This window comes from Festucalex cinctus, chromosome 15, assembly GCF_051991245.1.
Source record: "Festucalex cinctus isolate MCC-2025b chromosome 15, RoL_Fcin_1.0, whole genome shotgun sequence".
NCBI lineage: Eukaryota > Metazoa > Chordata > Actinopteri > Syngnathiformes > Syngnathidae > Festucalex > Festucalex cinctus.
The window spans coordinates 19456604-19481302 of NC_135425.1; the positions used below are offsets into that span (position 1 = coordinate 19456604).

At 36.8% G+C, this 24699-nt stretch overlaps 1 protein-coding gene across 5 annotated transcripts in view; it reads right to left on the minus strand.

Moving 5' to 3' along the window:
• LOC144001997 (myosin light chain 3) overlaps positions 1–24699 on the minus strand; it is a 69866-nt gene that overhangs the window by 41917 nt on the left and 3250 nt on the right. The window lies entirely within an intron of this gene.

The following is a 24699-nucleotide window of genomic DNA, read 5'->3' on the forward strand; positions in this document are numbered from 1 at the left end:
CCGCAATGATTTAAGCTTCACATTGTATTGATCAGCATAGCTAAAATTTTTTGTGTGTGGGCATGTAAAGGGCGGATTTGATCTTTTTTGTCACACGCCTATTTCTGTTGTTTTTATTAACTCATTGACTCCCAGCCATTTTCACAGAAGCAATCCCGTTCACTCCCGGCTGTTTTACTGGATTTTGACTGATTTTGCAAGGCCCACAGAATATTGTGTTCTATTGCTATAAAAGCATGATTAAAGTCTATTCTTTAATCAGGAAAAAAAAAAAAAAAAAAAGAGTATGTTTCTATCTGTTTCCGTTTTGGAGCAATTAGCATTAGAAGAGAGGTAAGTTTCATCAGTTTTCACAAATCTATTCAAAATTGTAAGTAATTGAGCTTTTTTTTCTAGATGGCCCTGGTTGATCTCCTTTGCTCTGCTGCCACCTGCTGGCCGTTTGTGTAATAACTACAATTTCTGCAACCGTTCTTTTTAGTTGAGAGGCTGCATCAAAGCCTTCTGTATGCTCTAGCATAAAAAAACAAACAAAAAAAACGTATAAATACGTCTTTGGGACACTTAGAACATAAAAAAAAACGTATTTACACGTTATTGGGAGCAAATGAGTTAATAATACTACTTACTGTATGGTCATTTAGCAACCACACAGCAAAAATTGGAGTGTTAATTTCAGGGTTTAAGTTTGGGGAGTTGATTTTAACTTTTAAAGTGTAACTTTGACATTTCCATTGTTAAATGGTGTGCAGAGACGGTGTTATTTTACAGAGTTGATCACTTAGTGTGACGGACACTGACTGACTGTGTTGACTAGAGTTGTTTTAACTCGCTCAGTCAGTGGAAAAAAAAACTGTGCAAAAGCGTTGCTTTAACTCTAGTTAGTGTGGATCAAATATAGAGACTTGTGTTTAAGTGTAACTCTTTAGGTGTTAAATTAACACTGCCAATTTTGTTGTGCAGCACCCCGTATTTGGCACTTTGTTGCCACCGTAATCCTTGTGCCAGTGAGCACCACGAAAATGAAATGCATTGTGTAAACATCTTAAAGTACATATTTTTGATGCAGCTCTTGCATTGGATTTTATTTGATTTTGCTGGTGTGAGCATACTTCAATATCACATATATTGATTTTACATCTCAAATCTCTTATCAAGCTGTAGAAATCAGGACGTGTGCACTGCGCAAGTGTGTGAATGTGCGTGTGTGAGGTCCAATCTTAATTCCAGCATGCTTGCCAATCAAATTTCAACCCATCCGGACTCTCGGAAACAGATCTAGCCAAACGACGTCCGAGCCTTTGGCACCGTGTTTGTTCGCCCGTAATTGCCTGCTGTCAAAATGTCTTGAGTGAGACGATAGCAGGAAATACGACAGGGCATGCGTGAACCTCATTAACCCGTCACTCAGCGCCGCAGATGTGGCAGACTGAAACACAGAGTTACACGGGAAGATATTAGCTGTGTCACTCGTGGGTTTTGATGCTTGATAATAATTGTTTCTTTTGACAAATACAATTGGCTGGGGTGAAAAATAATCACCGGACTCTGAATAAGAGTACTATTTGAGTCCCAGTATGCACTTTGTTGCTCGTCAGGAACTGTGTTTTCACTAGCCACACTTGTGTTGTTGTCTAATAACAGTTACAGGCAATCAAATTCCACACAAGTTGAAGCACTTCCTTTCGTCTCTGGTATGGGTGACAACAACAAAGAAACGTTTACACCAGGGGTGGGGTGGCCATCAGCAATATCGGGAATTTTCAGGCCGCTGCAGCGCAACTTGAATGGAATCGTGCGTATCTCATTTGGTCCCAATAACGTGTAAATACGTTTTTTTAATGTTCTAAGTGTCCCAAAGACGTATTTATACGTTTTTTTTTTTTTTTATGCTCGAGCATGCAGAAGGCTTTGATGCAGCCTCTCAACTGCAAAGAACGGTTGCAGAAATGGTAGTTATTACACAAACGGCCAGCAGGTGGCAGCAGAGCAAAGGAGATCAGCCAGGGCCATGTAGATAAAAAAGCTCAATTACTTACAATTTTGAATAGATTTATGAAAACTGATTAAACTTAGCTCTCTTCTAATGCTAATTGCTGCAAAACGGAAACAGAAACACTTTCTTTTTCCTGATGAAAGAAGATACTTTAATCTTTCTTTTGATAGGTTCCATGCCTTTATAGCAATAGAACACAATATTCTGTGGGCCTTGCAAAATCAGTCAAAATCCAGTAAAACAGCCGGGAGCGAACGGGATTGCGAAATGTGAAAATGGCTGGGAGTGAATGAGGTATTTGTGTTCTCGGTCTGTTCCCTCAGAGAAGTTATTCAAACAATTTGGTCAACACACATTTTTAGTTTTAGTCTTCAGTCCACATGCCATGAGAATGCTCAGACATGTCAATCATTGTCACTCTTCACTGGTCCGTTACAGGTAATGCAAATCTTTAACACATTCATTGCCAGACCAGCAAAAAAAAAAAAGCATCATTTGATGTATTTTTCCGTCAATGGCAGTGAATGAGTTAAAAAAAAAAAAAAAAAGGCAGCAATGATTGGTATATACATGTAACTCATTAGTTTATATTAATTGGTTAGTTCTGCAAGCCAATCCTACGGAGGATTAATGACTGGTGGTGATGTCACTCAGTGTGCATATAGATTTCAATCATTAGTCAGTGTTCAATGGTCGGTTTGCAGGTCAGTCATATGGAGCACCAAGTGATCAATACATGGCTGGTCATAGTTATCTATACTTGAGGGGACATGTAGAAATGTTGTCAAAGCAAAGTTTTTATTAGATATGTTAAATCATTATATCACTCATGTCTCCACAGCAATTGTTCGTTACATTTAATTGTTCGTTTAAAATACCTGCATGATCTGACTTAAGCAGTCATTAGATGTCTTTTTTTTTTTTTTTTTTTTTAATCAGTGTTTACTGGTCAAGCTTCCTGTCGGTCATTACACAGATTACCACTTCCTCCACTTAAAGAGTCATTTCTTCTTCCAACTTGCCACAAAGAAATGAAAGAATTTAAATGTGGGGAAGTTGGGTGTCACCCACAAGTCCAAAGTCAGCCGTCAAATTCGAAACCCCGGAGCCACAGTAGCAATTTACGGAGTCGCTGTTATGGCCGTGTCGGAATGTGAAATGTGAATCGTGCTGCCTAAATGAGTCCGAGCGAGAAAATGAGATTCTTGGGGAGAGCATTAAAAATACAAAGAATATACAACGAAGGAACCCAGAGGGTGCATATCACTGAGATGTGGGCTATACATAATGCACAAGGCTGAAGATGCCATCTCAAATATGGTAATAAGACAGTGGAATGGGGGGGGGGCTAGTTAATGGATCAGCACATTAAGTACACTTCTGCGAGATGAAGCAGCATAAAATAAGAGGGTAAATTTGCTGGATTGTTAATGTCACCCAGACTGAGCTATTTGAATTATGCTTTCATTATTTAGCAGGAATCTTTTCATCTAAGTCACAAAAGTCGTGGAGTTTAATTTACAGTAACTAATTACGTACATGAAATTAAAAATGAGCTCGAACTGAACAATACGTCACATGTTGCATGAGCAAAAACTAAAGGTACGTAGCAATTGACATGAGTAGGTAAAATATACATACAGTGTTCCCTAGTTATAACACGGTTCACTTTTCGCGTTTTTTTTTTTTTTTTTTTTTTTTTTTTTTTTACAATTTGAAAGGTTTGAACGTTTGAACAATGCTTAAACGAGAGAGAAATGTGAGAAAATGTAAATGCCTCAATGAGAAAAGTGTATCAACTGTGTGGTGGGGGGGTTTAGGACCTTAAAACATTTATAAAAAAAAAAAGTAAAACAAAAAGATAAATCTACTTCTCGGATTTCATTTATGGTGGGTATTTTTTGTTTGTTTGTTTATACCTAACCCCAGCGCAAAACGAGGGAACAAAATCACCGGCGTCAGACCAAGATTGTCACTTTTCAGGCAACATCATAAAACAATATATTTGTTCAACCATTGTATCATCAAGGACAGCCATTTTCAACACTTTCGATTGGTCAGTAGTTTGTAAAAAAATAAAAATAAAAAAAAAGTGACTTATGAGGTTTCAAATCGACACCAGTGATACATATATATATATATTTTTTTTGAAAGTTATTAATTTTAAAAATTCTGGTTGTATTTGCAGTAATTTGAACATAACATAAAATTACTTAGTACTGTATTAATATATTTGTGAATGACCGCCTACAGCTTATGTTTTATAAGCCCATAACGGCTGTGCATCACACTCAAGAAATAAACTAAAATAAAACTAATCAATAATGTATAATAGGCCTATTTAAAATAACATTGATTTTAGAGAATTTTTCTTAGTTTCTATTATTTTTGTTACAAAATAATTAAATTAATGTATTTATATGAATGTATTATTATTATTATTATTATTATTAGTAGTAGTATTAGTATTATTATTATAGTAGTATAGTAGACCTATAGCTTCAGCACTTTTGATACATAAAATGCACCCCCCCCAAAAAAAAAACAAACACTGACAGATAGTTTCAAAGAAAAAAACTATATTTATCCCAATATAGTATTTTTCCCAAAAATTGCATGAAATGAATGGCAGTTTTCTTCCAATTTCCAGCTATTAATTGTAAAATGGCCACAAGAGGGCGGCAGATACTCCTATCGGCCACCGTTGCGAGTATCTGCCCGGTACCGATACAAGTTATCGGTACTCGCCCATCCCTAAAATTAACTCACTAAATATTCATGACGATAATCATTTTAGTATTTAACAATATTTTACATTTTATTATCACTCTTGTACCTAAAAGTGCCTATGCAAAATATTACAAAGTCCCGGATCTTATTCAATTGTGCTGGTTAAAGCAAAACTTGCATTTTCAGATGACTTTACATTTGTAAAGCCGACTGCAGATGCACATAAATCTCCCAGGGGGAGTATTGTGAACAGTACCTGTTTTGATCATAACGGGTTAAGTTGCTGCTAATTGCCTCTGAATTAACACGTTTGCAACTCAAGTGCGGCCAAATACTAAGTAAGGATGGGCGTTTGTTAAAGCGGAGAATCAATATACTCTTCCGTTTCACAAATCCCTTCTCACCTTTTCTGAGCAGATGGCTTACTCGACGGAGAGCGAGCGAGCGGAAAAAAAAATAAAAATAAATAAAAAAAGACGCCAACCAGTAATCATATGTGCAATAAATGGTGCTGGTTATGTTCCTGTGGAGTGACGACAGATGGCGTGGTGATGGTCCTGCCTTGGAGTGCGCGAGCCCATTTTGGAGACACCCTCACGCTGCCCCCGATGGGGGACTTGTTAAGCACAGTGGTTGTCACCGCCTATCGCCAAAGCAACTATCCAAAGGAGCCATAAATCACACTGAAAGTGTCTTTCATTGACATCTCATTTTCTTGCCGCGCGGATGCTATCGGGCGAGAGTTAAAGCCAGTTAAAAATTCAAGTAAACAACGTCGACCCCGGAATTAGTTTGGCGTTTACTCCAACGGCGTGTCTGGTGTTCGGGGATTACGATTGATCATGTGAGTGATGCAGGTAGAAGCCTCAAGTGGTCTCGACTGGCTCATCTTTTGAAAATATAGTTGAACAAAAATCCGATAATGAAGTCAAAGGCAGTCTGTTAATGAGATTTTCAATCATTTTATTTATCACCAAACACAAAGGAGTGAAGATGAGTGCTTCCGTATAAACTTCCGGTTTTCTATCTTTAAGTCATGATGGAGTGTTCCTCCCCACCTCGAAATTCAAATGGTAGAGTCCTTTCAGTTTAAAGCCATTTATTCATTCATATTAAGTGTATATTTAAAGAATAAGAACAAGAATCTCTCTTTTGTAAAGACTTTTGTTGCTTGCAATGGTCAATTAAAATCACTACTTTGATACCATAGCAAGCAAACAACATGGCTAAGAAGTCCATCCATCCATCTTCTTGACCGCTTATTCCTCACAAGGGTCACGGGTGCTAAGAAGTCATTGTTCAATAAAAAAAAAAAAAAAAAAAAATACCATCCACTGTCATGGTTTCATAAAATAAAATGCACACATTAACCAATCTCATACTACAAGCAGGAACAAACCAAACTAAAAACAAACTTGATTTTTGTGTATTTTTTAGTTACGATTTGAATGAATAAGCCATCAATCACAGTATGCAAAAATGTGTCGAGTCGTATTTGACAACTGACACTCAGATTTGTGGTTAACAAGCAAATCTGTGATGCAAGTACACAATGAGAGAGTACACAAAAGTAAGTAAGCAAATACTTTATCTAGTAAATTAAGCTCAGCAAAATGTTGCTATTTACTTCGACTTGTTCCTGTACTAAGAGTGCGTTGGTCAAAGTTTCTGGATATGTGTGCCTTTCATTTCATGAGAAGCTGACTGCGGATGGTATGAAAAACAATAACTTCGCTGCCATGTTATTTGCTTGCAGCAACTGAGATGTCAGCAACGAAGACGCCAACTTGGGAAATTTGGAATTATCAAAATTTTGGCACACTATCCTCTTGGGCATTGTACAAATTGGATGTAATGTTGTTTGCATGACCTCAAATACCTAAAAAATCATGAGATATTTTGACATAAAAAAAATAAAAAAAAAAAGTACCAAAACAATTTTTGGGGAGTCAAAGGTGGGTTATTCCACTGTGCCTGTGAGAAACATCGAAGTACTGCATGCAAATCCAAAACATGGCATGCAATGGAATTCCAACGCTAAGCAATTGAAAAGTAGGGGTGTCAGGCCATTCTTTTTTTTTTTTTATTGTAATTAATTGCATGACTTCAATAGTTAACTCATGATTAATTGCACATTTTACATCTGTCTAAATGTACAATAAAATATATATATATATATATTTTTTTATAAAAGTGTAAATACTGCTGTTAACATAAAAGGGGGAAAATGGTAAACCAATAGAAATATTGAAACAGTAATTTCAGAATAATTCATAAAATTGAATTAAAACTAAAAAAAGATGCACTGTACTGTAAAAAGAAAAGTGTGATATTGATTTGTGTTGAGGTCATTTTTTCTGCCACTAGGTGGCATAATTGCATTTGTAATATGGTGACAGCTCAGTGCAATTTTATTTTCATATTAATTAAGAGTTATCTAATCTTTAACCTGAAGTAACTGGTGAATTTCTGCATTTTTTTTTTAATTGTAAAATACACCTTGACCACAGTCTCCACAAATATATGTTATTATTAAATTATTACTGCTAAATTTAGTGTTGTGACTGGAATTCCCACAGTACAGGCTTTCCAAGTAAGGGGTGGTCAATAAAAAAAAAAAAAAAAAAAAAAAAAAAAAAAAAAAAAAAAAAAAAAGTGGTGTTAAAAGAACTTTAAATTAACTCAAAATTAATGCACTAATTTTGACATCCCGACTAAAAAGTAAACCTTTTGAAAATCAGTTGAAAATTGAGCAAGTTATGACTCAATTTCAATGTCAATGCATTGCTTGGAATAAATTAGTAGCTCACCACTAGTTGGCGCTAAAGATTACACACTGGCATCTGTTGTGACTTTCTAACGTCAAATGTTTATAATTGAATTTTCTGGTTACATATAATTGGCCCACTTTGAAACAAGCACCCACACTTTTTTTTTTTTTTTTGAATGCAGATTGGAATCATTCCCTGGCTTGGGCTGGTTCATTTATAGCCGTTGGCCTCATATGTGATATGATCATGGCAATCATTTAAACACGGAATGCCGGATAAGTTGAGCACATCCATTAGCTGATTGGCATCAGCAGTTCCATTCAAGGCCCACAATCGGCGGCTCATTGTTTAGTCGCTTGGCTACCAAGCTAGTCATCATCAGTCATACCTGTACCAGCGCTATCCCACCTTCGCAAATAGAACACAGCGCGCTTTAATGCCAGACAAAGGCTGCTTGCCATGATTAAATAGCCTCTCTTCTGACACCTTACATTGTGTTGCCTGCCAGCCAAATCTGTGGCCCAAAGGAATCGTGACTCAAGTTGTGTTGATCACATATGCTTCACCCGCTTGTTTTTTGTTTTTGTTTTTTTTCATGTGGATCACACGTCCAACTGTGTGCAAACATATGGGTGTGCTTGTGTCTCAGATTGTGTGAAGTCTTGCTTCTTTGTTTCTGCCTCTCGACTCAAATGACGATCTGCCAGGCAACAGCAAGGATAAACATCTAATATTATACATTTAAGACCAAAACGTCAGCTTACGTGAACTAGTTGAAAGTAAAATTCAAAGAAAGTGCCAATTCCGATTAATTGTCTCTTGTCACATCTACACGTCATCAAACTTCAGTATTAGATTATACATAGCACTGACTGCACCTTGTTAACCCATTCACTGCCATTGACGTGTATATCCGTCAATGGCAGTGAATGAGTTAAGTCAATCCCGTTCCATTGACATGTATATATGTCAATGGCAATAAATGAGTTAATGAAAGTGTTACAAAAAGTAGCAATACATTTAAACACGACTAGAAAAAAAACCTCAATTTTAACTATCACACCCCATCTGTCAAAAATAACACGTTAAAAGAGGCATGACAACACCGTCACAAGTGTTAATTGAAACTGCAATGAAGCATGCTGGGTAATCTGATTCTCTAATGGTGCATTGTTTGGTGCAGAAGACACACAAATTTTAATCCCATAATGACAATTCTTAGGACTCTTTTGGGTGATCATTACTGTGTCACATCCATAGATATAAATATAGGTAGACACAACGTGGCACTCTCGTGCTGCGTTACTAAGCTCAGAGACAAAAAAAAGAAAGAAAGAAAAAAGATACCATCACATTGTGCTGTATTTGGTTGTGGGGGAGAAGAAACCTTTTTGTCACACTTTCTCCTTCATTGAACGTTATGCTTAAATTGTGGTGTGTGACCCTTAGCCACATGAGGGCGCTTGACTTTTCGAAATACTATATGACGGGGGCGGGGCATCAAATATTGCCTTAAAAAGGTCATTTGTCCAGAAAGAGCAAATGCTTAATAACTCCCATGTACAAGCTTCAAAAAATCTCAAACTTCTCATGCAACTTAATAGTCACAGCCTGAGAACATCTATACGATAACATTTGGTTATACAAAGAGCGCCACCTAGTGGTACCAATAAATGTCATACTTTACGTTTTCAGCTACTGTGCCGAGCTCGTTGAAGGGATCCAGTTGAAAATTGGTCAGAAAAGCCTTAAGATGTTGCTCATGCCCCACACCGAATATTGTAACTTTTCGCCAAAGGGCGTGGCCGTTACGGTGCCGCAAAGTCTGAAGATTTTTCGTGAGTTGCTTTAACTTGACCCAGGTAATCCTATCTTCTTAAAATTTCACACATTTGATGAGAATCCAGCCCTTAAGACATCTACAAACTTATATTTCACTTAAATTGTGGTGCGTGACCCTTAGCCACATGAGGGCAGTCTAACAAAGTGCTGAGCTGGAGACTCAGCTCCTCTCTCGGGCAGTAAATCTTCACAGAGGATAAAGAATGGATAACTTGTGAGAGTGTGAGTTTTGTTATATTATCTGCCTGCATGTGATACTGTATTGCTTGTGTTTGGATAACAATGTTTTAAGAAGATGCTAATTGTTGTCTTGCACCTATGGAGTCATTTTTTTAAAGCTATGAATTACTTTATATGCCAATGTATACGACACGTGTGTACTGATTGTTGCTATATACACACACACACAGACACACATATATATGCTTGTGGATATAAATACAATAAATTAACGTTCACACAATTTTCTTGCTAAAGAAAAACCCGTCTCTGTCAGGCACTTGACATATATTATTAGTTAAAAAAAAAAAGAAGCCATTTCTCCATGAACATATTTGGTGTCTATACGAAAAGAAGTTACAACTGCCATAACCTGTACAAAAGGATGCCACTCGCTCCCACTCTCCTATCTGAGCCAGAGTGCGGATCGATTGCGGATCGATGCTCTGCGGGTAATTTGACAAGTGCTTTCATCTGGATGCGGCCCAGGCTCCTGCTTTGTGTCGTCATTACCGATTAAGTCGATGCCCCAGAAGCTGACCCGCAGTGGAAGGATTCAATGACAACCTGAACTACAGACAATTCCCCTATTATCTCCTAATCTCTTGCCTGTCTTACCGCAAGTTGACGTCCCTAACTGATTCATCATTTTCTCTGCTTCAGCCGCCGGGTCTTTTATTTTCATTTGAAACGTCCAATTTCATGAAGTGAAGGTGATCGGATGTCCAAGGTGTGTGGGCATTAGAGATGGGAAGAGTAACTTGGATCACGTTATTATCACGTTATTTCCCCCCATAATCGCACCCACAAGGTATTGTCCATACAATATGGGGGGAAAAAAAATGTTGTTTTTACCATTTTACCAGTATTTCAACATTCCGACAGTTGCTGTATATATATAAAAAAAAGCAAAATACATTTTAGCTTCAGCCTACATTGCAATAATATTCAGTCTGTACACCTTCCGCCCTGCACAGCAACTCGTTTATTATTCTTTGCATGTCCTTAGAGAAAACACTTCTGCCTGCTCCAAGGTCAAGGCTGAAAACTTGCGGTGACCAAGCATTTATATTGCTGCTTCTACATCTTTCAAAACAAAGGTTATTCCTGCTTCTTGTTGCTCGCCGTGGCCTTTTCTTGATCTTGTGGATTTGTAAAGAACAACTTCCTTTTAAAGCATCCTCGCCCGTGATTGAGAAGTGATGATCTTTGTGAACGTTTAGCTTGTTTTGGACTTTTTAAAAGTAGGGATTGGGATTAACAAGGATCAAATGATATCCATTATTAGGTCATTCTATGCATGCCCTTTTATGCATTTGTACCGTATTTTCACGACTATAAGGCACACCTAAAAGCCTTTCATTTTTTCAAAAGTTGACCATGCGCCTTATAATCCAGTGCGCCATCTTGGATCGCTAGCTAATACTAATACTTTACCTCAGAGCAAATAATAAAACAGCTGCTATTGGTGACCCTGCATAATCGGTGACGCGCATGTGCAGAAGATCGCGCCATCTTGGATCGCTAGCTAATACTAAGAGAAAATAATAAAACAGATGTTTATTTATTTTGGGAGTGAATGGAGTTGTCAGAAAGCTGGTTTGTAATCTATTAATACAGTTTGACTGACCTGACTGTTTTGTTGACATTCCCTTTAGCGCAGCACCATCTAATGGATGCATAACGTAACCCCAGCCTCTACTGTTAGGGCCTTATATATGGAAAAAGTTTTAAAATATGTCATTCATTGAAGATGCGCCTTATAATGCGGAGCATGAAAATACGGCTCACCTGTTTTCTGGGTTTGGTCAGTAAAGTGAAACATGATTGGTCGTTACCTACAGCACAGGTGATGTCATCATCAGTCGACAGTAAGTAGAAAAATTACTTTTTAAAGGTATTAACTGTACATGAAAAATAATGAAGTTAACACATTAATTATCAACAAAATATTAACTTTTCACTACTCAATGAGTCAAGTATGCCTTTAAAGTGGAGGTCAACGCCCCAAATTTTCTTTACAATAACATGTTCGATGCAGACCAACTAAGTATTCCGATTATTTTTGCATTTGTGTGACATGAATTTGGCAGCAAAATCCGCCCATTTTAATCCACTTCAGTGGGCGGCCATTTTGCCACTTGTTGTCACCTCAAAATGACATCACAGTTGTGCTCACGCACATAATATGATTTATTTTTATTTATTTTTTCTCGTGAGCGTCTGTTTATTTTAGTAGCGTTTCAACTTTATCTTTGTCACTAAGATTTTTTATTTCTTTCCAGTGTAAAAAGTCTATGAAGAAGCTTTCTTGATAGCTGCAACATCACATGGACACACTTCATCTAATTAAATCAAAGTTTCCAGTAGGAGTTTTCTGGTCTGGGCGTCCTCGTCCATCTGTCAGTCCATGTTGTGTCTGTCAGAGCTTTTTCGTCTCTTGCTCTACTGGCTCTCTGTTCGAGCGTCTGCCTGCATGACACAGTCTGTCAGCCGGTCACTTGCCTTAATGGCGGCCCCTGTCAGATCAGTCCCAGTGTACGTTGTCGGGCTCCTCTCCCATCTGTCAGCTCCGTCTTCATCCGACTAACTCCATCTCCTTACGAGCGTAACAAGAGCATCTGATGATAATGGGGCTCCCAAATGTGCTGTTAACCCAAATAGTGCAGGCGGAAGAAGAAAGTCGTCTTGTATGCACAAGTTACTGCAATCCGTCTGTAGTCAGCAAAAAAAAAACCGCACGTTTTGGTAGTATACACTATCAAAAATATCATTTCCACTGTAGTCACCTAAATGACATTTTATACAACCACCATCTGGTTGGAACTGTATAACAACACTGTCATTTGTTCAAACTTGTTAATCTTCGTTGGAAGACATAAAAAAAGGACACTAGTTTATTATGGCAGTTCCATTTTAATGCCGCATTACGACTACAACTGGGAGTGGATTAATTAAGATGCAAAGCATAAAAAAACAGACCTGTGGCAGAAACCTCTCAAGTGAGCGGTCCCCCAAGACTACGGCCTTACAAGTATACTTTACATTTTTCATCTTCACAAGTAGCCTATAGGCTACACCAGGGGTGTCCAAATTACGACCCAGGGGCCATTTGTGGCCCGCCCATTTTTCAGTGGCCCGCGACATTTGCTAAAAATGACATTTGACTCAATTCAAATAAAATAAACAAAACAAAAATGTTTGGAGATGGTCAAAGTAAGAAGGGAGGGTATTGAAAAACAGGTGCCCTTAAAGGTTATTTTAGTTAACTAAAACTAATGAAAAAACTAAAATTCAAAAAACAATATTGTTACCGAAATAAAATAAAACCAAAAATGCTTTTTAAAAAACTAAAACTAACTGAAACTACATTTTATGTTTACAAAACTAACTAAAACTAACTCTAAATTTTAGCAAACATGACCTTCGTTTTAGTCTTTGGTAATTAATTTAATGCATGAGCTTTTGGGGATGATTTTAAATGTGATTTTTAGTAGATTTATTTTGATATAAACTGGAAAAATGACGTTTGAAAGTATGTCACACAGAAGTGACGTCATCTCGCAGCAGCCAATAGAAAAGCACCTTCAGATGACATCGCACCCATGAAACTAGCAGAGTAAACTAAAACTAAGAATTTTTTAAAGAACTAAACTAATAAAAACTAACAGAACCACCCTGAAAACTAAAAACTAACTAAAATGAAAAATTCCAAAACTATAATAACCCTACTGCCATATTACAAATAAATTGTTTTATATACTGCAGCATTTTTCTAAATGTGCAAAAGCACAAATAAATTATTTGTACAATTTTTAAACACAATTTCTCTTCATAACATTATGTGGCCCTTGCGTCGTCCTGATTTTCTGTATGTGGCCCTCAAATTAAAAAGTTTGGACACCCCTGGGCTACACACTGATGCATACGCATTATCGGCTACATACTCTCAAAAATGTGACTTCATAAATTCACATTGTCGCGACGCACAAGTACACATCTTTAGAAGGACAAAAACTTTCAAGTAAATTGTTCCAAGGACACGTTCTCACAAATACGTAATATACGAGGCGTGTCAGAAAAGTTCGAGGACTGGTGTCACAAATGATATATTTCAAAACCAAAGGTCAAACAACACTTCAATGTAATCATTCTGGAGTACAGTATTGGAGCTGCGAACTCACCTCTCTACAGCCATTGAACTTTTTATTTTTATTTTTTATGCATACCGTATTTTTCAGATTATACATCGCTCTGGATTATAAATCGCACCAGCCAAAAAATGCATAATTAAGAAGGAAAAAACATATATAAGTCACACTGGAATATAAGTCGCATTTTTGGGGGAAATTTATTTGATAAAATCCAACACCAAAAACATACATGTCATCTTGAAAGGCAATTTAAAATAAAAATAAAATAGAGAACAACAGGCTGAATAAGTGTACGGTATGCTAACGTTACATGACTGACATGCCTGGTACTGTCAGTAACGACGTAACATATTAAGAGTTTGTAGCGAGCAGTGACGGGAGTCGGAGGCGGAGTGTTGAAGCACGGAGCCAAAGGCTGGCGTTTTATTGACATCAGTTTCTGAGGTCTCAACAGCAACTCCCCACTCAGCTAGAAGCTAACTCCCCTTTTCCACATAACAAAACCTTCCCACCCGGAACTTTCCCTTCGTCCCAACGTTCCGTGGGTGAATTAAGTTCCCATCTCAGCAAGTTATTCATACAACTCTAGTATAAAGAACATGCTAACAAGTTGACCAAACTATCAGTTTCACTCCGAATCACTCAATCCAACGAAATCTTCATCCTCGGTGTCACTTTTAAACAACTCCCCCAACTCTGGAGGTAGACGATGCGCCGCTTCCTCTTTTACCGGCAATGTTGAAATTATCAACACAGGCCTAGAGCGCCCTCTTGCGGTTTAGTGTGAAAATAACATGTGAAATGATATAATAATGTGTTAATAATTTCACACATAAGAAGTCGCACCAGAGTATAAGTCGCAAACTATGAAAAAAACTGCGACTTATAATCTGAAAAACACGGTACATACTTTTATATTCGTATCCTCTGTCAGGTCATCAAGCATAACCTTATGTCCATATTTGTTGGCTGAGACAATGAAGATGTGGAGGACCCCGGAAGAATCCTTCCTGGAGTGCATGATTGTATGGCAGAGTAGAAAGTGTCCTACATAGGGGATTACTTTGAAAGGGAAAACTAAAACTTCAGTCCTGGAACTTTTCTGACACATCTTGTAGGCCACATCATCTTCACATACCTTCACATCTGAAGGACACATCCAAACAAGTTCACATCATCATAAGTACACAGTTTCAGCTATATTCTCTGAAGTATTCGTCTTCGCAAATACAGATCGTCAAAAATTCATTATAGTGTAGGATTCACGCTCTGAAGCACACTTTCTCACACAAAAAAAATAAATTTTAAGCTACATGCTCTTAAGCGCACACTCTTTCGAAGGAGCCATCATCTCAAGCGTACATCTTCAGAAGTACATACACAATCTGAAGCGCAAATCTTTAGGACACGTGTTCTTAAAGACACTTTCTCACAACTACACATATAGGCTACATCCTTTTAACTCATTCACTCCCAGCCATTTTCACATTTCGCAATCCCGTTCCCTCCCGACTATTTTACTGGATTTTGACTGATTTTGCAAGGCCCACAGAATATTGTGTTCTATTGCTATAAAAGCATGGAACCTATCAAAAGAAAGATTAAAGTCTCTTCTTTAATCAGAAAAAAAAAAGCATGTTTCTGTTTCCATTTTGCAGCAATTAGCATTAGAAGAGAGCTAAGTTTCATCAGTTTTCACAAATCTATTTAAAATTGTAAGTAATTGAGCTTTTTTTTTTCTACATGGCCCTGGTTGATCTCCTTTGCTCTGCTGACACCTGCTGGCCGTTTGTGTAATAACTACCATTTCTGCAACCGTTCTTTGCAGTTGAAAGGCTGCATCAAAGCCTTCTGTATGCTCTAGCATAAAAAAACAAAACAAAAAAAACGTATAAATACGTCTTTGGGACACTTACAATATTAAAAAAACGTATTTACACGTTATTGGGAGCAAATGAGTTAAGTATGTCTTATTTGCTTGAACTGCCTCACAGTCTCATAGATCTTTTTGTAGACAAAAGACATTAAAAAAAAAAAAAAAAAAAAAAAAAAAAAAAAAAGACTTAAATGCCGACTAATATATGGCCATGGCCACCCCTTGGTGGCGCCATTGATGTCAGGCAAGGATGGGGGCCACTTTTTATGCCCATAGCAACCAATGATGCGGAGCTATTTTTTTTGGACAGTCGTAGAGTCATGTTTTGAGCCCGAATCATGTGGAGACAGCTGGTTGGCCACTTCCAGATCCCTGAAGGTGTGAAAATAAACTCACATAAAACAAACTCAGTATGTGGGGTTTTTGACTGACTTTCTTACATGATATAAAATGAAGAAAATATCTTTTCAAAGCAAAGTCATCTTTATGCATGACAGTACGCCACTTTATGCCCTAAGAAAGGAGAGAAACTCGTGTGTGGCCGCCATCCCCCTCCTGACCTCAACCCTATTGAGAACATTGGAAGCATACTTAAGGAAAATGTCTATGAGGGTAGGAGGCAGTAGCAAAATATTTACAAGTTTGTGAGGCATGTTAGAAACCAAACAGCAGCCCTGGGAGGCTATTTTGGCATCTTGGATAGAAATTCAAGCAAAAGTTACCAAAAAAAGTTAAACAAATTACAAAACTTTTAGCAAATTAGAAGTCCTATGCTGTGCATATCATAATTTAGAACAGTAAATTAACAAAAAATGTTTTATTTTGGATTTTTTTTTTTTAAACATTCTTATTTTTTAACTCTAACACCTTTAATTGTGTACATTTTCAATGATTGTTTTCTTTTCTATTGACTGACTTTTGAGTGACTTTTGACTCTTTTTTTCTTTGATTATTGTTACTTATTTATGTATTGAAATATGTTGAAATATTTGAAATAAACATTTAATTCAATCAATCAACCAACCAACCAACCAACCAACCAACCAACAGATTAAGAGATGAAGACTTTTTTATTTTTATTTTTTCGTACTTTCGATTCCACAATTGTTTGGGGATGTATCGATACCGGCATCTGTTAAAATAGTCAGGTTGATTTCCATTTGTGCACTTATAGCACCCTCTGTTGGCTACTTTTTTTTTTTTTTTTAGTGCTTTAGTTTAGGTATGTTTTGGCCCTTCTATGTTTAAAATACGCTAATTGTCAGATGAAGGGGATTGTAAAATGCTTTGAAGCGAGTCAATATGTGGAGGAACTCAATGTGGGCTTGCATTAGCGAGTAGGTGCCTCAATATTAAGTGTTATTAGAGATTGAAGGTAGTTTATATGTATTGCTGTTATGTATAAAAGCACAATATTGTGCTTTTTTTTTTAGTATGAGCTCATTTTATTTTACAATATTGTGACCTTTTTTAAATATCGCCAACCTCCCCATAATATCATGATAATATCGTATCGTGATATTTGGATATTGTTACATCTCTACAATTTTTATTGGATATACTGTAGTTTTAGATCTTAGTTGGGAAAAAAAATGAATCATTTCATGAAACTAATCTTGTAAATTTGTAAACAGTCCTCTCCTACTCTCTGTGACCATTGTTCTACTTTATACCGTTGCCCGTGGATCGCATTACAAAAGCATATAATTATGCTTCTCTTGAATTATGAGGCCGAGCAGAGCCGTAAAGCATGCACCTGCCGAGTAAGTCGAGGCGCTAAATCATTAGTGCAAATGCAAACTGCTGTGCATTCTGCTGCGGCAAGTTGAACAAGAAGCTGCTCGGGAAGAGGGAGTGGGCGGGTGTCGTCATTTTTGAAAGGCTTTGCCGTCCTCATCATCTGCTCAGAGGGAAATGATTTTTGTCAGCGTGACAGCATATCACCTCCGCTCGCAGTTCAACGGAATAATAATGTCATATTGTTATGGCATGCTCGCGTTATTATGACCTTGGTCAATTTACTGCGTGAACATTGCTTTGAGAAAAAGAGGGGGAAAAAAAAAAATCTAATAAATACCAATATATACCTAAACATAAATTTAAAAATGTAGTAAACACAAAAACGCCAGATTAAAAAATACATTAAAAATAATAAATACATGCTATTCTACTCCTACTACTATTGCTGTCAAAATCTGAAGCACGCGACAAGCTTTCTAGTTAAATAAATAAATAAATAAATATATATATATATATATATATATATATATATATATATATATATATATATATATATATACACACACACACACACACACTCATACATATATATGACTAAGTTGAAAGTACATTTAGTGGAATTAAACTTAAATCATCAAAAATAAATTAATAATTACATTAATAAATAATAAAGAAAACTAAGTTGCAAGTACATTTAGCGGAATTCAACTTAAATAATTTCCAGAATGCATATGAACAGTGTAGATCTTAGGTCGAAATTTTATGTTTAGTATCTGGATAAACATAAATAAAAATAAATACATATAGACGGAAGAACAGAGATGGAGATAGAGAGAAATAGAAAGATGATTATTAATCATCTCAATGCGCAAAAGAAGCGGATGAAACCATGGTTACCACTAAATATTTCATGCCGTACATGTCAATGGCTCAATAAAATGGAAATGAAAACATGGCATATTGTGAGGACAATATGCAGCATCTTTATTAAAGTGTAAATCATATTGTCACAGGTGGGTGCTAGGAAACGGGATGCATACCCGGCATCTATCATGGGGAATGGATTTTGAGAAAAAATAAATAAATAAACAAACAGACTAGAATCAAGATAATAGTCAGGTACAACACGGTTTGGAACCAGGTAGTAAGTTTAAACACAACTGCATGTTAACATAAACAATACGTTGGGGGGCAGATTCATTAAACTTAATTAATTTTATTGTAACCACTCTTCTGTCATCACTTTGTCACCATTATTTTAGACCAACAGACCGTCACTTGTCAACCGCCAACAAAACGGGCATTTGTCAGTGACGGACTTGAGAGGTCCTACGGTACTTCGGTACCCAGTTAGTGACGAAACAGACGAAACCCCACTTATGCTTCATATTTGTCCGAAACTCCTCGCGATTGTAGCATTATGGACATCTCAGTAGAACGTTTCTAGGTCGACTTTGTCCGCTTATTCTGTGTTGGTGTCATTTACATGTACACAGTACGGAGATGGTAAAAAAAAAAAAAGTGGATAAACTACGAAATGTAGCCAGACAATTTTGTGCTTTCCTCTTGGTTGATACATAACTTTATCATGGGAAACAGGCGCAACAATTACATCTTTTCCAGAAGAAAAAAACATCATAACTTTAAGATAATAAATTGAGCCCATGTTGAGATCTCAAGTAGACAAAATATTATTCATTCACTACTATATATATTTGTAGAACCTTGTCCCTTTAAAATAATATGAGGAACAGTAATCCTTCACTATCAAGAATAAGAAATTCAGACCTTTTCAATTCAAAGTGAAAATTATTATCTATAAAAAAGGACGCATTTATTGAATCGGCTGGCGTTATATTGAACATAATGGAGCAGATTTGGCTGGGGACAATCGCATCAGTGGCAGCCTTGATGGCCGCAAGAAGCCTTTAGAGACCAACGCTAGCAGCATCCTTTCTACGTCAGCCGCTTCTTTTCTACACTGTCGGTGGAAATGTGCTTCAAGGAAACAAATTTCAATTCATAAGGAACCCAAGGACTGGGGCAAATATAAAAGCAATAAAAGATATCCAGGAGATAGGTCCTATCTCCAGTCATCACAGTGCAAAGCATGCATCACGCTTTTGTCCTTGAGACATTTTCCTCTCGCTATGCGTCCTCCTTCTAATACTTGCCCCCATGATATGAAAAATGTGATTAAAGTGTTCACTGCTGGGGAAAAAAAAGGGGCAGTGATTTTCCCAGAGTCATTATTTCAGAAGCTGCCCATGGAACAGTCAAGCTATCTTTCGCTCTTACGAGCACATTGTTTTATTTTGCTTCCTGTCCATTTTCACGGACACTTTCAAATAAGAGGATAATGACCAAGACACAAAGATGCTTTATGATTACATTTACACATCTACTTATCATAACTCAGAAGGTGGCATAAAGTTCCAAGCTTGATTTGATAGCATTTGTCTTGTACTGTATACGGATCAGCAGCCACGCTTTGATTACTATTTGCTGTAAAACTTGTCAATGCAGCCTTTGAAAATAGAATAGTTCTACCATTTTTAGCCCATTTTAGAAAAAAAAAAAAAAAAAAAAGAACATTTTCCCCCCATTTTAGCAAAAAACAAAACAAAAACAAAACTATTCTACCAGTTTTAGCCCATTTTAGAAAAAAAGAAAAATTCTACCAGTTTCAGCCTATTTTAGCTAAAAAAAAAAAAAAAAAAAAAAAAAAAAAATAATAATAATAATAATAATAATAATTATACCAGTCTTAGTCCACTTTAGGGTGAAAAAAAGGACCAGTTTTAGCCCATTTTAGCACAAAAAAAGCTATCAGTTTCAGTCCATTTTAACACAAAAAATAAATACATAAAAAATTCAACTAGTTTTAGTCCATGTTAGCAAAAAAAAAAGTTCCACCAGTTTTAGCCCATTTTAGTCAATAAAATAAAAATCTACCAAATTTTGCCCATTTTAGCCACCAAAAGAAAAAAGTTCTACCAGTTTTAGCCCATTTTAGCAAAAATAAATAAATCTACCAGTTTCAGACCATTTTAGAAAAAAATTCTACCAGTTTTAGGCCATTTTAGCAACAACAAAAAAAAAGTTATACCAATTTTAGTCCACTTTAGGGGGGGAAAAAAAGTACCTGTTTTAGCCCATTTTAGCACAAAAAAATAAATAAATAAAAAATTCAACCAGTTTTAGTCCATGTTAGAAAAAAAAAAGTTCCACCAGTTTTAGCCCATTTTAGTCAATAAAATAAAAATCGACCAGATTTTGCCCATTTTAGCCACCCAAAAAAAAAGTTCCACCAGTTTTAGCCCATTTTAGCACAAAAAAAAAATCTACCAGTTTCAGACCATTTTAGAAAAAAATTCTACCAGTTTTAGGCCATTTTAGCAAAAATCTACTATTTGACCATATTTGAGAGGCAGTTAAGTGCTTTAAGTCAGCTTTCTGACAAATTCTCAGAAGTGAATATCGTGGAGCGCCCACATCGAGTCGACTAGAATGCCAATTGTTGTCAAGTTTGCTGTCTCCACATGATTCAAATTTACATAATACTCCACAAAGTTGAGACTGTTTTGACTGAAATATGCTCATCAGTTAAAAATGAATGCTCATGTGTCTATGAACTACGCTAATCCCACTTATTGACGTTTGCCAAAGTACCTTACATTTCTACATAACACAACCGACAAGCTGTTTTGCATTTCGGTCACCTTGCGTTTTTTAATTTTTCGAAGATACAGTTAAGTGACATAGCAAGTGGATGGACAAACCGGGAGATGGATTTGTGGAAAAATTGAATTAAGGTTACAGTTCAGGGATTTGAGAAAGAGTGATCGAGCCAAGGGAAAGGGACAACAAAAAAAATGCTTGGAAAAAAAAAAGGATGGATGAAGGAAGGAGTGGAAGGGGATAATGCAAGAGCGAGAGATGAATGCGACGGTGAGTTTGGCTTTCCTCGCCTGGAGCGTTTATGATGGATGGCGTGTTTTTCTCCTCCGCGCACACTTCAGTATGTCACTGCTGGCTGGTGTTAAGGCGCCACTCCGGGAAGAGGCAGCGAGCGAGGTGCCGGTTTCGGAAGAAAAATTAAATTGATTGATTTTAAGTGCTTCACTTTATTTATTTGTGTTACTGACTTTAAGTTTTGTAAGAAACCACATAAGTTGTACGTTTTGAGACGAAGCAATGAACACGATAAACAAAAAACACATATTTCTATGCTAATAGTAAAATCAATTTAACCAGTGCAGACCTTTGTAAATTAGCCCAAAACACTTCACAAAAGTGGAGGGAAAAAAAATCCTGATTATTTTTGCATGCAAAAGGATGATAAAATCTAGACAGACCTTCATGAAGGCCAGATTTTTAACCAAAGTGGAAAAATAAAAAATTCTATTAGTGTATTTGTTTTCTGGCATGATTACATAAAATGTAGCTAACCAGAGCAGGGTTCCATCAAGGACATTTTATTTTTTTTTTAACAAAATAAAAAAAACAATTAGTTTTTCTTCCTATTCTAACTAGGGATGGGCGAGTACCGATACCAGGTATCGGTATCGGGCCGATACCAGCCTTTTTTTTTTTTTTTCAAGTACTCGAGTACTCGTGACACAGACGAGTACAAGCGACCAATGGCAGAGGGGGAAGATGTTAAGTGAGTCCTCCTTGCCTGTAACTGGCGCTAGCTTGCAGCAGTTTTTCACCAAAACTTCACCGGTTTGGAAATACTTCAAAATTGTGAATCTTAAACTAAAAGAGCATTTTTGTGTTTTATTTTGAGCGTTAAGATTATTGAAGAGTGACTGTGCTGTTTTTTTTGTTGTTGTCAAAATTAAAGGAAATATATTTGTTTAAAATTATCTTTTAGTGATTTTTTTTATTTATTTATCAAATTGTGCTACTGGTATCGGCAGTTGGTATCGGTATCGGTGAGTACTGAGGGTCTGAGTATCGGTATCGGTCTGAAAAAAAAATAGTGGTATCGAACATCCCTAATTCTAACACAATCTGCGTCTTTTCTAATCTTACCTGTTAGTTCAAGTGCAAACAAATGTATATGTGTATGATTGTGTGCTAGTAAAATTGTGCAAAATCATCAGTGCAGACCTTCAACGAGTCCAAATTGTGGGGGGTAAAAAAGGATGGGGGAAACGTGATTTTCTTTATAAGGATGACATAAAGTCTTGGCAAAACTTTGCTGAGGTTAAATTGTTAACAAAAGTAAAAATATATATTTGTGTAGAGTTCTAAAAAAAAAAATTACAGGATATGTTATAGCAGCATTACGTAAAATATTTGCCAAGGACTTCGGCAAAGGCTGTTCAATACAAGAGCACTTCAATGAAAATCTTCAAAACTGCTTCACTACTACCGATAACGTCTTAACGCTCGTCGGTTTACAAAATGCTAACGTAGGCAAAGTATTGACTGTCACTTAGGGGGAATTGAGAAATTTGCCTGTCACGTTAGCTGACGTTACAAAGTGGATTATTGCTCACCCCCTGAGGAGAAAATCCTATTTAAGCCGCTATCTATTTATAGCTAGTGATAGTGCAGAGGTTCAGACAATGGGGAGAGAGTCATCAAAGTCAAATCCGCCAAGGTCATTTTCAAGAGTGGGCATTTTTAATTGCAAATAACACCACGGGATCCCCTCATGTACATTTGGAAATGGATGCGAAAGAGGCCATCATGCAGCAAGGATTAAGGTTAAGCACCTACAAATGTATCTGTTTTATTTATTTTGAGGTCACACATGATGTATTGCTTCACGTATAGTATCATCCTATAAATTGTAAATCCAAGATGGCATTACAAGCATACAACCCACCTAAAAAAAGATGCTGTGAGTTTATATTCACATCAGCTTCACACTTCTGCTCTTTCTTATGCACGTCATGCACCACTCATACTCAATTATACACCTGCTGCTTCTACTTATTCACCCATAAGAAGGCGCCATTAATGAGCCCAGCTCCCACTTTCTGACCATTTTGATTAGGTCTCACACAGCACACTCATATCTTTATCAATAATTGACTAGATTCCAGATTAGAACGTTCACAAAGTACAAGCAGAAAGAGTGTTGTTGTGTGAGAGAGACTCCAAGCTCAAGAGTTGTGCTTGTTACCGGGAGCGGTATGGTCGTTAACCACCAATTAAAATACAAAACATTCAAATAACATTACACACGGTCCCCACTCAAATCAGTCCTGGTCATAAAATGGTTTGATAATGGTTTAAAAAAAAAAAAAAAAAGTCCATAGTTTGCACACAAAAGCACCAGATTTAGCTACCGGCTAGGTTATTATGCTTTGTATAGGGTATCGGCTTGAGTACAGATGGTCCTTGTCATTCGTTGTGTTCTAAAGCATTTACAGAAAATGCAGAAACAACCTCTGTGAAAGACATTCAAACAAATTTGCTGTGGAAATGCCCCCATTACCTTAATGGTAAAACAAAATGGAAAATGTGCTACATGATTAGCAAATAGCAATGATTGTCAAGGTGCTATAAAAATTTAACCAGAAGCTACTGTAACTACTAGTGATTTTCCCTAATTTTGAGTTTTTTTGTTTTTGTTTTTTTACATTATGACCATTAAACAAACAGAACAAATTAAACGTGTATTCAATGCATCATGGCAAGACTGTATCAATACAGATAAAACATTAGTGTTGTTCCGATACCGTTTTTTGGCTCCCGATACCGATACCCAGCTTTGCAGTATCGGCCGATACCGATACCATACCGATACTTAATGTTTTTGTTCCTCAACATGAAAAAGCTGTCCTGCCCTTGGTTCAGAGCATTCAAGGGCCAATAATCTTAGATCGGCATGCAGTGAACATGTCACATGTCAATGTCGTGCACGAGCAAGACACAAGATGCTGCATCCAAAATCCTATATTAGCGTTGGAATTAATAGTATCGGCATGTTACTTGTGAGTAGTCACCGATACCGATACCACTGTTTTAATGCAGTATCGGCACCTTTGCCGATACCAGTTTCGGTATCGGAACAACACTATAAAACATGCATGTTTTGTCTGGCAGCATGATATTTCGTCCTCCATGTGTGAGTGTGGTGACCGATCCCTGCCTTTTCTGAACTCGACAACAGAAACAAACAAAGAAGAAGAAAAAAACAAAACAATGATAAAACAGAGACTTTTGATTTTTTTAATTATGTGAAGCTAAAAAACAGATAGCTTGTGTTAGAATATGAGCAGTAAACTAATTTGTACTACAAACAGTCCTTCTACCCCAAGTTGAAGTTGTTGCTCATGTAATTGGCCAAGATCATGCAACCCACCTCTCAATGTGCTCAGCCCCATCCTTCCCCCAAGCTAGGCAAGC